The 13539-nt window shown below is 38.9% G+C and overlaps 1 long non-coding RNA gene across 8 annotated transcripts in view; it reads left to right on the forward strand.

Annotated features, from left to right (window-relative positions):
* The window catches only part of LOC147247724 (uncharacterized), a 361363-nt gene that overhangs the window by 154732 nt on the left and 193092 nt on the right, over positions 1–13539 (forward strand). For 2 of the 8 annotated variants that reach the window (XR_015109542.1, XR_015109543.1), the window contains exon 6: positions 8071–8110. The exons of the other annotated variants lie outside the window; for them this stretch is intronic. This is a non-coding gene — a long non-coding RNA (uncharacterized LOC147247724). The remainder of the gene's footprint in view (positions 1–8070; positions 8111–13539) is intronic. 8 annotated transcript variants of the gene reach the window in all.

Below are 13539 nucleotides of genomic sequence, written 5' to 3' on the forward strand. Positions count from 1 at the left end.
TGCCTTATGTTTTTCCATATATTTTTTCCTCCTGTATTCTATATCTATTGTATCATAACCCTGTCTACTAGAAATTACATTTTAATGTTGTTCCCATATGTTATTCATTCAGTGGCTATGCTTTTCAGGTAAAAGAAGTTTTCTCAAGGTTAGAATGTTAAGGGCAGGGAGAGAAGAGTCAGGTTCACGTAAGTTTAGGCAACAAAGTCACTTTGGGTAAGGGTTGTTAATTTGGATTATAGGAAAATCACTTAAAAAAACTGTTTAAGCCCTGTCACATCATGTTTGAAGATTTAAATACTGACCCAAGTCCTCCATGTCATTCTAGGCTGGTTTCATTCTAAGATGTCAAATATCAGTGCTTTGCCATGTTCTTCAATTCCTGATAGAAAAAATATAAGGCACACTTTGGCACCAAACAGGCTGTTAATTTCCTCCACCTCAACTAGACTCCAAATGAAAAGTCCTATGTTGGAAGTCAAGGGGTCTGTTGCTCATCAGTAATACCCAGAATACATCGGGTCTGATGAGACATGTAATGCTGGACCCAAAGCAAAATATTGACAAGCAGTAGCAGTTGTGTAGTCGCTGGCTGCTGGTGGCCAGGCTGCTGTCAGCTTGTGAGCTGGTTGATCAAGCAATGTCACTGGCACATGTATTTTGTGATCAATGTCACGTTTTTAGTATAGATACAGTATCTGAAAGGCAGGGCCTTGGATTTTGGCAAAGATGATTATTGCAGCCCTGTAACCCGTCCCTGTCTTTTGCCTGAAGTCAGCTGGGATAGGCTCCAGGACCCACCCCCCCCCCCATGACTGGAAAGAAAGACTGGAACCGGATCTGTGATTGGTTTCTGCTCCATCAATATTGACACTAATTTGCATAAAGTTGAACTTGCCTCAACTTCAAATTGTCGCACTTGATGCGCTTATGAATTACAGCCGGCTGCTTTGGTTTCTCGTGAATATTTTGGTGTGGGTCCAGGGTACGGCGAGCACTCTGAGGTGACAGTTGCACTCAATAATCAATATAACCGAGCTACACTGACCTCATTAGTTGTGCAAGACAAGCACATGGCTGCTGACTGCTATGTTTTGTTTTTGTTTTTTTACCAGTCCATTGTTTTTTTGTTGTTCATTCAGCCAGTTATAGTGAACTCCAGAAACTCAATAGAACTGACTCAGTTTGTGCTAAGCTGGTATTGGCACAGATGCTACACCTTGAGCAAGGCAAGGGTGTAAGATACAAGGGTCATTACAAAACATCACAGTTTTTTAACTCTATCATTAGATCTAAGTTCCTGTACATGATGATTAAAAACATCATCATCATCATCATCATCAACATTTTTCAGTTGTGGAGAGAGGGTACTGTTAGAAATATATAGGTAGTATTACGTAAACACATCTAGTCTGTTAGTTGCTCATGTCCATTACTATTAGCATATACTAATCAAAATTTCACCAATCCAGGTTATCAGTTCATTTGCTACATACATAAACCAATTATTGCTAAACATGTGTGATAGGTGTTATTTTACAGAGTTTTGAATGACAAGTCAATAGATCAAGAGCTTTGTTTGTCATAACAGATAAAAAAAATCAGTTTGAAGTTTATTGATAAACATACAAGGTTGTTACATCGATGTTCAGACCTCTATTTAGGAATAGTGTTGATTTTACTATTAAGATTTTAATTCACATGGACAATAATGTGTCCACTGTTTTGAGAAATCCAAAATGGAAACTTATTTGAGGCATCAGCAATAATAAAGTTAATTAAACAAAAAAGCATTTTGATCCTCCAATGGAAACGGTGCTTTAGAGATTTCTTTCGACACTACTAGTGCACATAAATACAACACAATTCATCTCCTGCAATCTCTGACTAGGGGTACTCTGGCTTCCCCCCACTGTCCAAAGACATGCAAATGGTGACGAGGCTGATTGATACTCTAAATTGACTGTAGGTGTGGCTGTGAGTGTGAATGGTTGTCTGTCTGTATGTGTTGGCCCTGTGATGGACTGGTGACCCGTCCATGGTGAACCCTGCCTCACACCCGACGGGGATAGGCTCCAGCCCCCCCGTGACCCTGAACAGGATAAGCGATAGAAAATGGATGGATGGATGGACTTTTGCTATGTGGGAGAGATTCTGCAAATATTATTTGCAGTTCTATTAATTTTTGCATTTTTTTCAGTTTTACTTGACTCACTAACTCACTTTTGATTCACCCAGTGTGAACAAATAAACTTCAAACTTGAATTTGATTTTCCAGACAAATATCATCCAGCATTTAGTCTGTGGATATGATTAATTGTTTTTCTTCTACCGCTTCCAAAATCATAGAGGTCTTGTACGTATTAATAACAAAACATAATTCAGAGAAACTTGTAGCTGTATTGATCTCCAATCGGCTGCAGTACTTTGATGAGCTGTTTAGAAGCTTCAGATGAGCTGGAGAGCTGCTGCAACTGTTGTAGCAAAAAACAATCAAACAAACAAAAAATACATGGAAATACTTTTCTGATCTCCTGAACCAGTAGAAACACTGTAGACCAGTAAAAACTGACTGGTTCAGGCTTAGAGGTTTTAATCTGGAATAGAACTTGTTTTGATTGAAAACTGACTTTTGGCCATATTCTCATCAATATGTTTCAGAATGCAAGCTGCATTGTTGAACATTTTCATATCCAGTTTATTTCCTTGTTGTTAATTACATTAATATAGTTGCTATGTCTTTGTTTTATATTATTATTTCTTTTTGTTGAGGCGTATTTTAATCATTTTAATATTTTCTTATTTTTCTCAGCATGCACTTTTGCTTCTCATCCACAAAGTAATATCATGAACATCCAGTAAACAATGTCCTCCTGGTGACTAGTGACAGATTCGGCCGTTGCCATCACCTGTGATGGAGGACGCATCGTGGTGTTCAGCAATGCTCCTCAGTGCATGATCAGGATGACAAGGTTGGATGAATTGGTGCTGTCAAAAATCAGGGGAAAAGGCTAAAATACTTTTCACTTCATTCATATATGGATTATTAAGCAAATTATTTGTCCATCAAATATTTTAAATGGATATTCCTTGTCCTTCATGTAGAATGGTCATGAATAAATTTGTATCAACATCTTAGCTTTCAAATTCCTTCTAGTATTCATCCTGTAATGCTTCACTTTGCCTATTTCAATACAACATGTAGTTCTCTAAGCATATGCATAGTAAGTACCTCTGAGGTTGAAACAGAATGTGACCCAGTCCAGACTCAGGCCTTATTACCTCAGAGATTGCAAACTGGTCATGGCCACTGATGGCTCCTTTTTCTTGTTACTTTGCAAGGGTCTGTCAGAGACAGCATTAAAGGCCCGGGGTCTGGTTGGAATGGCTGCATCCTGGGAAAACATTAGCGAGTGGTACTGTTCATGATCTTTCTCTCTTTCATCACTTTGAAGTTTTTACTTTCCCTCCACAGACCCTCACCACCTCCCACCCATTTCATTCCATTCTCTGACCCATTTGAGGGTGGGGAAGGCAGATGAAGACCAAATATTAACATTTCTCTGTACGACAGTGGGTTTTTTGTTTTGTTTTGTTTGTTTTCTCAGAATAAGGGTTACAAATGTTCAAATCCTAAATTGGAATATTAGTACTAATTTAAACGTTTTAGCAGATCATCAGAAAGCACTATCACAGCTATACAAGGAGCCTAATCTTGTAAGAGATGATACAGAGCAACAAGATGAAAGATCATAACAATTATATCTGGTCTCAGCTTGCAACTGAAGACTTCCAGCTCTCATAGGATACAAATTTATTTTGAGAAAAGTTTAGACTGGTCTTCCCGGGTACAAATTCAATGCTGTTTGATTAATTCTGTTAGAATACATTTCAAGAGATTTTCAAAAAAATAAAAGTTATTTCTGTCAGTAGTCACTCAAATGATATCCTATACAGGTTAATTGAAGCTCTGATACTGAAACTGTCTCTCAAATCTTACCTATTTTTTTCTCCTGCAATCATTTGACATAAATCATTTTCAGCTTTGTTAGACTTGAATCAAACTGACACTTTTTCAGACTTATTAAAAGTGCATAAAGTAAAGGAATAAAAAAAAAAAGATAGTGATAAAACAACAGAGCCAAACTACAGAGCAGGAATTCTCCAAGCTATTTATTTCTGATTTTCTGCTTCTTTCTCTATGTCCATCGCGAGGTGACAGATGACTTTCGGAATGATGTTTGGAGGTTAAATTGGCCTCTTTCAGTCAGGGGAGCATATCTGTTTGGTGTCAGAAAATGCCGAGTCCAAAGAGAGTGTGATTAAAGCCAAGCCAACGATAATTATGTCATACCTCACAGTTATCCAAAACCTCTTCAGCTATTTGAAAGCAATGTTTCGCTGATGAGCAAAAGAGAAGGAAGAGGGAGGCTGCTCTTGGGAAGTACTTGACTCCACTGCTGTTGTGGCCATTGCCGCCCTTGCTGGTTTAGAGAGATGGTTTCCCAGTGTGCTGTGGGTATGAGCTTGGGTGAAATTATTTTGAGTTGCTTGGGATTACTAAAATTGTAAATTGAATTCCACATCGATAAAAAATGACTCAATATAGCAACACATTTATAAAACATATTTTTATAATATCATATCCCGAATAATTTGTATGATTGGTTAAACTGAGTGGCTTGGTACTGCTTCAGTTGTTTCAAACATTGCGGCTGAGTTGCAAAATGATCTTATTGTACAACCGAACAGTTCATTTAAGTATGTTTTAAAACACATTTTATGCAAAAAATAAGAAACACAGTGAACATGGCAACAACCACTAGCAAGCAGGGGTTTGGGCTCCTTGGGAGTTTTGTTGTTTGAAGCTGCAGTATAACAGAGTGACTGCACATCACGGAATTGGTGAATATTCCTCTGCTATCAAAACTGGAACATTGGAAGGTCCTTTTCTTTTTAGTGGAAAATACAATATCCTGGTTGTTGACACCTTCGTAGCTCGGTCTGGTTAAGATTGAGAGTGCAAGGTAAATAAGTATGATGGCTGAATATGTCCCAGCATCTTGCCCCATGAAAACATGTTCACTGTGTGTACAGTAACAATAAGCAAAACAAGTTTTTGATTTTCTCAAGCAAAACAATCACATTAACATAAAAAAATGACAGAACTGAAAAATTCCAAGTTGAATATGACAGAAAAGGTGCAGCTTGAATATTGATGTCATTATCATATTGTGATCAATGAATTCAAGGAAATATGTTATGATTCTCATGCAACTTCAAAAAGTTCAAAATTTTGCTTGTGACAGTTTTGTTTTCATATGAATTAATGAAAATGAAAAAGGAAGACTTGCATAACCTAAAAAAGATTAAACAAATCCAAAACACCTCAATATAACTTGAGAAAAATCTGGAGATGTTTCCCTCCTTCTTTCTTTCTATCTTTCTCTTTATTTTATTTTTGATTTCAGTGAAATACATCATGCATTCTCTGGAATATGGTATTCCAATCATTATGATTAGTGTGAAGTGTATGATTGCAGGACTTGGCAGGGGATGAAATCCCATGCTGAGGTTAAGCCTGTGTGCAATGCTAAATGACAGAGCATATATTAATATGAAATCCATCCAATTATCTCAAATGGAGCTCTCCGGTGTGATACAGTACCCAGTCATTTCAGGTCCATGAGGGGACCCTCAGTAGCATTTTTCTGAGATGTTTTTCTTTCTCTTTGTGCTTTTGTCTGTACGTGAATTGCTTCATACTTCTGTGTGAAGTATTACCACCTTCATCTGCCTGAGATAATGTCTGTTAAAATAATTAAATTGTTTAATTTTACATGGTTAGGAGTTATGGCTTAACTAAACCTTATATTTTGTAAATCAACAACCAAAATCTGACAAAAATGTGGTATGTAAATAAGTTCTATTAGAATTTCTACAAAAGCAGATATTTTTCAAAACTACATATCCATTAAGGGCGGCACAATCTTGCAGATGTGAGAGTAAATGGTTGTCTATACGTTGGCCCTGCGATGGACTGTGCATCCTGCCTCTTGCCCAAAGGCAACTGGGATATATATATATATATATATATATATATATATATATATATATATATATATATATATATATATATATACACACACTATATATCACACAATATTCTTAGGGGAAAAAAGGAAATTTTGCTCTGCGTCAAAATCTCCTCAAGATATCATGGATTGGCCCCAAATGATTATGTTGTTTTATTATTATGATGCGATATAGCATCGAATCGCTACTGACATTTAACTTGCAGCTCCCTTCAAGGCAAGCCAGCTGTATCCCCCCCCCCCCCCCCCCAAAAAAATAAAACTGCTCTTACCAAAAAACTGCACGGACTTTGTGCATTGTCTTTTTAGAATAGTAGTGCGAAAAAATTAAGTCAAACAATGCCTGGATGATCCCCCCTCCTCTCCCTGTGAAGGCTGCAGTAATGGCTTGTCTGGCCGTCAGACTACACCACCGGCTATTGTAAAGCACTGATTGCTGTTGCTGAGGCCCTCCACTCCTTCCTCCCAACTCTCTTCCTTTATTGCCTGTGTAGCATGTGTCAAGATCTGTTGTTAGAGTGCCACTTAATGAAGCCGTACCTGAATTTATTTGCTAGCGCTTCTGCATAAACCGAGGGAGGAGGTACCAATTAATAGAATGTAAGAGCACCCAGTGATTTATAATTAACAAGCATGCAGGTTATAGTAAACATAACACTCAGTGTAATAGCCCAGGAGAGAGACGGGTAGTGGAGAAAGAACTGAAGCGGAGGAGGAGGAGGAGAAAAAAAAGAGTGTTGATTTGTCCCTTGGTGAATGAACGGAGTCCTTGTGGTTGACGGGAGCTGTCTAAAGCGGCTAAATGAATAATCATCTGTGAGTTAGACTGGAGACAAACGCTTAACGAGGATGATGTGAACCTCTCTGACATGAGGGGGCTGGAGAGAGAGAGAGCGACTGACAGAGAAAGACGGCAGCAAGCAAACATATTCGGCACTGAAATGAATGGCGTGTACACTAGTGCTGAAGTTGCTCGGCTCAACAGGATGTAGCCAGCCTTTCCTCTAAGGTTGAGTAGTTGTTTGTCAGAATTTTTTAAAAAAAGTGCAATGAATCCCCCACTCATTTCCAGTGGTTTGCTACCGGTGCTTGATGGGAACAAAACAGATATAGCGGAGAGCAAATGTAACACTGGCATTCATGAGGTTGAGGAAGGATCTTTTGGAATAAATATGATTTTTTTTTTTTTTTAATAAATGCTTGCCAAAAGTTTAGCTGATCCTGGGGCACTTACAAGGCGAACTTCAATGCTGCAGAAACACCTGTCTCACAGCCCTTATCATACGTCAGCTCCTTCACATTGCATCACATACTTTAGCAATAAGCCATGAGAGTCTACATTACGCAGGCTTTAGAACACGGAAGAGGCTTTGCGAGCCAGCAGGAGAAGATTTGCTGTATCACTGTAAAGCTCAATGTCAAGTGCTTGATTGCCTGTATAAAACATTGAGAAAAAGAAGGCAAAAGTTCAATGAATGTTGCATTTTCTAACACTGACAATGAAATAATCATTAGCGCGTCTGCTAAATGATGTTCTTCAACACCAGCTAGACAAAGCATCCCTCATACAATTTAATTGCAGCAATACAATCCAAAGTGCTTTGGAAACATTCCTTATGCACATTTCAGATGTTTAACTGCAAACTTAGGAAATCGGGACACTTCGAACAAACTGCTAGTTGGCTTGTTAAACAGCGTCTGTGAGCTGCTCCTCACCACACAATTTTCTTGCCAGAATTGAAGGTAATTGTGCTACCAGAAGTTAATTCTATGAAATTTGAATATTGTTGTTGAATATTTGACTAAAGTTAACATATCACTGTTTGATCGATGTCTATATTATAATGAGAGCAGCAGGACTGTTTGTATACGCAGGGGTTGACTGCTCCAGGCATGGTGCCGGGATTTCAATTTTGGGAGAGTTAAAGTAATTTGGGCTGACAGAATTTACTACACTTTGCTTTTCCTTAAACAGGCTGTCTTGATACAACACAAATAATTGACATGCTGTGGTGGTAAGTACATCTGACTGAAAAAAGACATTTCCAACTTTTTCTTCAATATCCACTCCGTTGAAAATCATACGCTTAATGTTGCTCACATGTTCATGTGGCATTTTTCTGGTGCGAGAGGACATATCTTGAGAAAAGTAAGGTCAAAATTGCATTTCTGAGTATTTACTAAGCAATTTATACACAGCTGTTGGAATGGCTGTGTGTGTGGCTGACCTACAAACAAGGCACAACATTTGGAAAACAGGCACAGCTACTTTGTGACAGTGATTGACCCACTCTCACAAGACTATTGCAACTTTGTGTAGGGTATGGTTTTAACATCATTGCAACTCAAGTGGATGGTGGAGTTCACACAGAAAGTAAATTGACAGCCGTGAATGATATCTTTGGGATAACTCAGATTTGATGGATTTACAGGATGGATATTTGAATGTACAAGAACTTAAGTAATTACCTGCAGTAGTAATTTGTGGGGGCCTTACAGTGTAGGTTGATTATCACATGTGATTGGACAATTATTGTGTGATAGAATGACTAATCAATTGAGCCAGGTACTGGCTGAGGTATAAACGATCTGTTAATGGTATTGTATTGCAGAAAGAATTTCCTGACATGAAAAAACATAACTACATGTGGTTAATCTGTGACCAGATAGGTCAATTTGAGCCGGTAAGGTTGGCTCTCATGGATTATATGTATCCCGGGTTGGAGGAGGAATAGACTGAACTTCACCTGAACTGTGAGAAGACTGCTTTTCCTTGCATGTCCTGGTGAATGAATGTTGAGGTTTTTTTGTTGTTGTTTTTTCTGGGATTACTGAGATTTAAAATACCCATTTTTCAGTAAAAAAAAGGAAAGAAAAAGAAAAGAAAAATCACTACCCTTCACCACAATAGTTATTGCTGTAGTAATCAATGGTGTGGATGGCCCTTTAGACTTTAACTCAGCTCCAAATTAACTACATTATATGTGTCTGGACCACTAAGCATTTCATGTCTACTGCAGCTGAGTCTGAACTAATCTTATTTGTATCCATGTTGGGATAGGCTACTGCAGAAACAGACCCATTTTAGAGAAAAATGTCATGATTGGATAACATTATTCAAAGGATCTGATGTTTTTTAGGTTTGCAATGGCTTTTTAATGTTTCAGTGACTAGGAGCTAATATACAATAAAGCACAAATGAAGACAGCACTGTCCTGCAGGGTTCCCACGGTAACATCCAACCTCTTTGAATGCTGATTGGCCATCTGGTACTGTTTTGTGTCACTTCCTATTAAGCTCATTGATCCTCCCTCCCTGTCTGTGGCATGTGGTTGATCTTCGCGGATCAGTGTGTGTGCTTGTAATATGAATATGGTACAATGGTATGATTACAGTACATGATGGTCTCTGTCTGCGTGTTCGCTGATGTGGGCCCTCCAGCTATGCTTATGTTGACTGCAGTCGTGATTGGGCTGTTTATGTTGACTTTGCAATAAAGAAAGAGCATCAAGACATCTTTTAAGGGAATATATGATGTCATTGGGTCAATGCAAAGGTCAGTGTTGCAGGGGTATCTTCCAGGAACATATAGGCATGTTTGCTTATATATACATTTACATATACCCACCCTTATTTATCAACATTAAACTGGATTATTGTGTCATTCTTTCAGCAAAATGGAGCCAATGCTTTGGCAGCGTGGCAACGCCAGATGGAGGCAGAAAGATAGAAAAAAAATATCTTTGCAGTTGGCTTTCTTTCCTTCATCTTAAAAACATTCATAAGAGCCTTGATAGGAAAGAGGAAAAACTATCAACCTTATTTTGGAACTACAGGAATCCCCCTAGCGTCATTGAAAGAACTGATATCGTTGATCTGATATTGATCGCTTTTACAGGCTCCTTGTTACTTTTTTCTTGACTTTACGGTACAAAGTATTCCTGTGTAATTTCTGCAATATATATTTACATAGCTCAGGTTGTGGTAAAAAAAAGACAAAAATTTAGTTATGTCTTCATCTTACAGAATTAAATTTAGTTTTTCCATCCACACCTCAAGAAGTAGCCAAGATCCCTGAATCTGGAAAAGAACCTTCCTTCCATTCATTAAATACAAACATGGCTGTGCTCCATTTAGAGTCTTTTATGATTTACAGCTGTGTTTGTCCTGGTTTGACAAGTCGGAAACATTTCACAGTATATGAAAGGCAGTCTCTACTTTATCCTATTTTTTTTTTAGGAAAATAAAGCCAAAATATACCAGATAGGGATGCTACTACCTTGTGCTGGTGACATTATCAGTCCAAAGCCAACTTTGAACATAAAAATGTTACATCCTTCCCCGGTGCTCCCTCAGAAGCTCCACCCTCCAAGACATTGATGTGTCCTACCAAAAACTGTAAGGCCTCATTGACCAAATGAACAATATGGTGGAAGTTAGTAACATTTTTTCTTCAGTAAACATAACTTATACCAAGGAACATCATGGGCCCTATTTTAAGAATGGCACATTCTGGCCCTTGGTCAGGCACAAGCGTTATTACTAGTGTCAAGGTGGTGCAAATGATGTTTTCACACCAAGTGCCTTGGCCCTTTAACTGGCAAATTATGATAACGAGGCATGGTCTGGCACATCTATGGCCCATTGTTATTTGAGAACACCAGGAAATGTTTGTGGCATATACCAAGAAGAGGCTGGTCTTTGGTCAATTTGTGTGAAGTACTATTTAAAGGGTGCATCAATCATTGCATTGAGGTTCTATGGCAGCCAGAAAACATTGAGACCCTGGCTGCCACCTCCTCCAGGGCCTGCTTCATCTCTGCCGGCTTCGGTGGATGCCTGCTGCTCCCTTATGTAAACATAATACATGCATGCGCACCTTCACTTGGTGCACATGGAGGTCTGTTCTTTCAGATGAGAGGCACTCGTTTCTCCCCTGTTGAAATTAATGCAACATACCAAGTCCTGGCAGAACCTGGGCATTAAAGGGAGTGACACAACAGGAGGCACACTGATTGGTTTGAGCAATGTCACACCTGAAACACAACAATTGAACTGAATAATTAAGTGTCTAATGACTGTCTCTTTGCATTGTTGTTTCCACCCTGATTATGTGCCCTCTAAATACAAAAATGTAGCTGAACACACTTCAGATTGACAGTACACACATAGTGCCATCCACCAAATGCCTTGTGCTATAGATCCCTTAAATATGGCCTCATGAAATCTAAAAGTACAAGGAAGAAAATATACGGTTTTATGTCCTCACATACAGGATGGACAGCCAGCAGACCATGAGGAGATATTACATTACCTTTAGTTTCTCAGGACAAAACCCATCCTACAGTGGTAGATGCCTGTGGAAGAAAAAATATCATGAAATGATCTGACTTAAGAGAATTTTCTTTAATCTGTCCTTCTTCACCTAGACCCACAAAGGACAACCAACCGTGCAGAAAGGTGTTGTAGCCAGTCAAGCCAGCCGTGTATTTTGCACTGTCAGATCAAGGAATAAGATCCCCCCTCTACCTCCTGCCCTCACTTCCTTCTTAGTTTCCTACTGGGGCTCATTTATTTACATTAGCACCAGGCAGAAAAGCATCAGAGGAAGTCTTAAAGTAGAGCCACAATGGCTGATTTAAGCTGCCACCCAAAAGCCTTTTTTTTTTTTTTTTTTTGCTAAGAGGATTTGTGTCTGGTCCATGTATCAGACCCCTCTCTCTCTCTCTCTCTCTCTCTCTCTCTCTCTCTCCCTCTCCCTCTCTTACTGGTACAAAGTCACCCCTCTCACTTGCACTGAGTAAAAGTAGCATCCTGCCACTAGCTGCCTGGCTAATGACATTCATCTGTATGGAGACTGAGGAGAAGAAGAAGGCTTTTGATGCAGATTTGGACACATACATATACACCTGAGACAGGCAGATGTAAACCGACTGGCTACTTTTATGGCAGGCACGCATAGTGATTCACACATTCACACATCACAAACATAAGTATATGCATACACACACGCATATACACAAACACAACCCTTGCAGCGTCTTATCCCCTAACTGGCCACCAGTCAAAATGAGCCTTATTCTCGGGGGTTTATATTTTCTCCTGGTCGGGCTTGGCTAGGCACTCAGTTAAGATGGCAGCCAAACAATCTCTCCTCTTCTCTCATTTCCACCGTTTCTCCCTTTCTAATGCTAATGCCTGGATGGATGTATCCCCTTTTCCACTGGCATGCAAGGAGGCCAAATTTCTGATTAACTCTGGAGACAAAGTTTCATAGCATCTAGGTCAAAAGCTGTTTCTGAAGGAATAGAGGAGAAAGTAAACCTCTTTTTCACAGAGATAATTAATAATATACCTAATTAGTGGGTCATATTCTAAGGCCTATAGGCCACAACAGTTTGGAGGATGATCCTTGATTGTTAAAAATAATGAATGACCAGTGATGGAATATAATGTTGTAATGATCATGACAGGCATGTTTTTACATTTTTGCACAGTGCAACACAGGTTAGCGAGTCGGGGGTTGAGGGCATCAAACACAGGAGAAAGGTTTAAAAACATTTCTCTTTTTTACACTATATCTGAACCCTAAAATCATAGTCTCATGGCAAAAAAGAAAATGCTTATAATGACAATTTGTGCCATCTTTATTTATAGTTACAGTTACAGTTAGAGTTAGCATGCTAACATTTGATGTTTAGCATCAAACACAAAGCACAGCTCAGGCTAATGGGAATATCATTCGTTTTCCAGGTATTTTGTCAAAAACCCACGTCAGGCAACGAAATGCACCTATCCAAGTATGGAAGGTGGTGGAAGATGAAAACTGGAAAACATGATTGTTCTTAACTGCAAAACCTTGAAACCTTTATTAATAGGTTACACTGACTCAGGAAAATAGCTTTTATTTAAAGACCATGGTTAAAGACTTACTTTAAAGATGTTTTTGGTGAGACAAAGACATAGGAGCATAGGAATATGGCGTCAGATAGCTGTCTAAATCATGAAAGTGCAAATACAAAATAAACGAGCACAGGATCAGGAATTGAGGGCATAAAAAACACAACATTGAAAGGTCAAAAATAATCTTGTGGCAATTAAAGTTTTGTTTCGAGCTTGTAAATTGTGACAGAGAGCAGTTGTGAGACGGCGGCGCTGCTCGCTCTCTCTTCTAACTTACACGCTCGCTGGCTTTGGGATGTTTTTTCGCTCTCTATATTTTTTCCTACCAGAAATACGTCAAGGGGGTAAGGCTCGACAAGACGATTGCCAATCGAAGTTCGTCGGCAGAATATGCCTGTTAATGGCCAGCTGCTTAAATCAGTTTTCTTATGTGACTCCATACCTTCCGGAGATTGTTGCTGTGTTGAGACAGTTTGCTACCAACTGTTGATCTAAATAGGACTTCACACAATAATACTTAAAATAAGAATCAAATCATGGA

This window comes from Aulostomus chinensis, chromosome 16 (genome assembly GCF_037954235.1).
Source record: "Aulostomus chinensis isolate RoL2024-O1b breed Wild chromosome 16, RoL_Achi_v1.0, whole genome shotgun sequence".
NCBI lineage: Eukaryota > Metazoa > Chordata > Actinopteri > Syngnathiformes > Aulostomidae > Aulostomus > Aulostomus chinensis.